Raw genomic sequence first — 4,866 nt, 5'->3', positions numbered from 1 at the left:
TACTGAAAAGTGTGTGGCTCCTTTTGCTTTTTGTCAGAATCAGAATAATGGGCTCTGGAATTTTAGAAGGCTATGCCCCACTCTGTCCAATCCAAAAACATTCTAGATCCCTGATGATGATGTCAGCGCTGCGACAGTTGATAAACTATAGCCATTTTACCTTTTGTTTTCCTTGTGCATCTATACCAGTGATTAATAAGAAACTGAAAAGTTGATATAAACTATAGCAAAAATCCTTTCCTCTTACAGTACTTGATGCTGAATTGAAATGCCAACGTGTACCTGGACCCTGCCGCTGCGGTCGATGTCATAGCGGCAAACCTAGAGGGGGAGGCATTGGAATGGCTGAATAGCTTGCACAACGAGCAAGCACCCGAGCTATGGGACTATGACCTATTAATCCAAGGCTGAGAGCCAGGTTCGAGGATGAATCCATAGCTCTACAGGCCGAGAAGGACATTCACGAAGTAAAACAGGCAGGCAGACCAGCAAAGGAATATGTGTGTGAATTCCGCAGAGTGGCAAGCCAAATTGAGTGGTGGCCAGAAAGATCCCTGATGCACCATTTCAAGAACGGCCTGGACCCTAATCTGTTCCAAGCCTGTGTTTACCGTGGAATTCCTGACCAACTACAGGAGTGGTACTGAGTGTCAGTGAAGATGGACATCAAGCTGACCCATTATAAGAAGCCAATTACCCCTGGACCTGGACCATGACCAAGAAAGGCTAGACGACCACCTACCTGATGAACCCCAGCAACAGGAGCTGCAGAACCTCCAAAACCATCTTCAGGCCCACCGATCAAATGCTTCAGATGCGGCCAGCCGGGCCATTGGGCAGCGGTTTGCCCTGTCCCATTCCCGCAACAGAAAAGCGGCTCAGTCTCATCAGAGAAAAAAAAAGTAAGCCAGCTGTCTGCCAGAGAAAAATCAAATTGAATCGCTCAGGAACTAGCTGCCCAACTCACCTTACCTACTCAAGAGAAGGTAGAGAACCCCACCGACCCAGCCACAGCACTGGCTCCTTACGACAGTGATGATGAGGGAGAGAGTGACCCAATGGTGAGTGAACCTATTCCACCTTTTTCCCTCCCTGCCAAACTTATAGTTCCTAAGACAAGAGCTCAGGGTGCTCACGATGCATTATCAGCCTGCCAATTGCTCTCAAACTGGGCCTTCGGGTGAGGTTATTCTCCAAACCCATGAAATTTGAACAGGCAGATGGGTCCTTAATGGGAGGAACTTTAATCACCCACCTAACAGAGCCAGTGCGGCTAGAAATAGGTGAACATTTGGAATTCATCCAATTTGTGGTGGCTCCGAAAATGACTGAAGCAATGATTCTAGGTCTAGCTTGGTTAGACAAGTGGAAACCTGTCATGCCCCGTCGGAGCCTGAATCTGCTGAGGAAAATGAGCTGGAACTGGAGTCGACAGAGATCAAGGGAGATCCGGTCTTCTACCTGCCCACTGGCTGCACCAGTGCTCTTTGTCAAGAACAACTTGGGGGAGCTCAGACTATGCTGTGATTACCAAAAATTGAATGTCATCACGGTACATAATCGGTACCCACTCCGCTCATCCCCGAACTCATCAAGCTGCTCTGCCAGGCCAAAATATTGACTAAGTTGGACTTGCGGGGAGCCTATAACTTGGTCCAAGTTCAAGCCGGAGATGAATGGAAGACGGCCTTCCGGACACGTTATGGACACTTTGAGTATACAGTTATGCCATTTGGCTTGACCAACACGCTGGGAGTGTTCATGCATTTTATGCATGACATGTTCAGTTGGATCAGTTTGTGGTTGGTCATCTACCTCGATGACATCCTGATCTACTCTTCCTCCCCACGAGAGCATTGGAAACATGTTTGGCTCGTATTGCAGCACCTGCGGGAGGATCACTTCTTTGCCAAGCGGGAGAAGTGCCAGTTTGCACAAACCATGATCGGTTTTCTGGGTCATTGCATCTCGCCCGAAGATGTGGAAATGGACCCAGAGAAAGTAGAGTCGTTGCAGAAATGGCAGCCTCCAAAGCAGGTAACGGATGTGCAGTGACTGTTGGGGTTTGTGAATTATTACTGCACATTCATTCCCTGCTTTGCAACCCTGACTGCTCCCCTTTCCAATCTGTTAAAGAAAGGGGTGAAGTTCAGCTGGGGCACTGAGGAGCAGGGGGCCTTGGATGCCATTAAGGCCGCCTGAGCCTGAGCCCATCCTCAAGCATCCTGACCCCTTAAGACTGTTCATGGTGGAGACAGATGCATCGGATGTGGCCGTCAGGGCTGTACTCCTGCAGGCCTATGCCCCCACAGATACCTTGTTCCCGTGTGCCTATTATTCCTGGAAGCTGTCGGCACCAGACCGGAATTATACTATATGGGACAAGGAGCTGTTGGCAGTCAAAGTTGCTTTTGAGACATGGCAGCACCACTTAGAGGGGGCTTGTCACCAAGTCGAGGTTCGAACTGACCATCGGAACCTAGAGCATCTACGGACGGCCAGAATGCTGAACCAGCGACAGGTGCGATGGTCGCTGTTTTTCACGAGGTTTGATTTTTGGGTGACGTATGTCCCTAGTGGGTGGAACCAGCATGTGGATGCGCTGTCCCAGAAGCCCGAGTTCACCCAAAAGGAGGACAAGATGATGCCCAGAACAGTCATTCCCTTGGAACGGTTGGCGGCCACAGAGGAGCCTGTGAACCTACGGATCAGGATTCGTGAGGCGCAGTAGCAGGATCTATTCATGGTGGTTCGACGTCATGAGTTGGCTGGTGATGGGGGAAATGAGACCCCTTAGATGTATATGGACGACCTGTTACGTTTTAGAGACCGCATCTACATTCCTCAGGGACCTCTCCGTGGCATCATTCTGAAACAATGTCATGATAGTCTGGCAGCGGGTCACTTCGGGGTCTTTAAAACACTGCACCTTGACCTTGAGGTGTCAGGCTATGTAGCATTGTGCAGGACCTGTCAACAGGCCAAGTATGCTAGTGGTGCACCCCCTGGTCTCTTGCAGCCACTACCCATGCCAGAAAGACCATGGGGGGCGGTCTCATTGGACTTCATTACCGAATTGCCCCCATCAAAGGATGCCACAACCATCTTGGTGGTGATGGACATGCTCACAAAGATGGCCCATTTTATTACATGTGTGGGTCTCCCTACAGCACGGATGACGGCCCAGTTGTTTATCGCCCATGTGTTTCGGCTGCATGGATTACCAGACCGAGTAGTGTCAGATTGGGAGGGTGCAATTTACAGCACACTTTTGGCAGATCCTACTCATGGAACTGCAGGTACAGGAGTGTCTGTCATCTGCCTATCACCTGAAACCGACAGGGGCACAGAGAGGGTGAACAGCATCTTGGAACAGTACCTCCACTGTTTCAGCAACACCCAACAGGACAATTGGGCGGAGTTGCTGGCTGTGGCAGAGTTCGCCTATAACACCCAGCATGCATCCACCCATTTATCGCCATTCTTTGCCAGTTATGGCTTCCATCCACAGCTCTTCCCGTTGGCTCCATCTGACTCCCCAGTTCTGGCTGTGGATAAGTTCCTTCAAGAGCTGAAAGCCATGCACCAAGTAGTTCAAAACCAGCTGGAGAAAGCCAAGGAGTACTACAAACGATTCACCAATCATCATTGTCGAAACATCCCTCTGTTAACTGTGGATGATAGGGTTTGGCTTTCCACGCAGTACCTGCAAACAGCACAGCTGTCAAAAAAACCTTGATCACCATTACTTGGGGCCATTTCCGGTCGAAGCGGTGATTAATCCTGTGGCGTTTTGCTTGTCATTGCATTGTATTCGAGATTCCTGCTGGTTGCGGGGCTAGTTTCAGTACCTTGTAGCATGGAAAGTCTATGGACCAGAGGACTTCACCTGGGTCGATGCCATCAACATCCACGCCCCTCATCTGGTCCACAACGTCCCAGTCTGCATGGTCCCAGGGGAGGGAGCCCTGCAGGGGAGGATAGTGTTATGCCCCTGTTGGAGCCTGAATCTGCTGAGGAAAATGAGCTGGAACTGGAGCCAATGGAGATCGAGGGAGAGATGTCTGTGGCTTCAGAGGAATGTGGGGAAGAGCAGGCTGAGACAGGCCAGGGCCTTTCAGGATTGGGACAAGATGAACATGAGAGACAGAGCTCAGGTGATCAGCAAGAGCCACCCCCTCCTGATCCTAGAGCACGGAGAGTGGAGAGAAGGAGGGAAAAACGCAGGCAGGCTCAACTACTTGGGAGGAGAGCACCCCGCCCTCTCCACAACGCACACCTGGAAACTTAAGGAGATGCTATGGGGAGGGCATTTATTGGGAACAAACGCTGAATGCTTGGAGTTTTGTGTGCCGTTGCTGATCTAGGAAACGACTCCCTGATCTCTTATTCTGTGTTGTGATTTCTGCTTGGAAACCCTGAAACTCTGACCATTAGACTGGCTGACAAACTTGATTTGGTGTTCAAAGACCTCGGATTGAATTTTGGCTTCTCTTCTGAAACTGCTCAGGCAAGCTTGTATTTCCACAGATTCATTAGATTTTGGATGTATGTTTCTTTCCTTGTTATCTATGTGGCCTTGAGTAAATTACTCTTCTAATCTGTGTGTGACTCAAAACCTGAAGGAGGATGGCTTGTTCCATACACACACTTTCTTTTCTTTTTTCTTTTTTTTTATTAAAAAGTTTTTTATTTATAATACAATTAAAACAAAAATGGACATACGTGGCATTCCAGAGTAAATATTCCTAACAATTTGTTTCTCGTGATACAAAAACTTAATACATCATCCTTAACCTCTATATAAACCTCATTCTTCTACACAATACAATTATATATACAATTATATGTACAATTATATGTATG

Source organism: Protobothrops mucrosquamatus, unplaced genomic scaffold (assembly GCF_001527695.2).
Source record: "Protobothrops mucrosquamatus isolate PMUCROS unplaced genomic scaffold, P.Mucros_1.0 scaffold289, whole genome shotgun sequence".
NCBI lineage: Eukaryota > Metazoa > Chordata > Lepidosauria > Squamata > Viperidae > Protobothrops > Protobothrops mucrosquamatus.
This window is presented reverse-complemented; position numbering follows the sequence as displayed.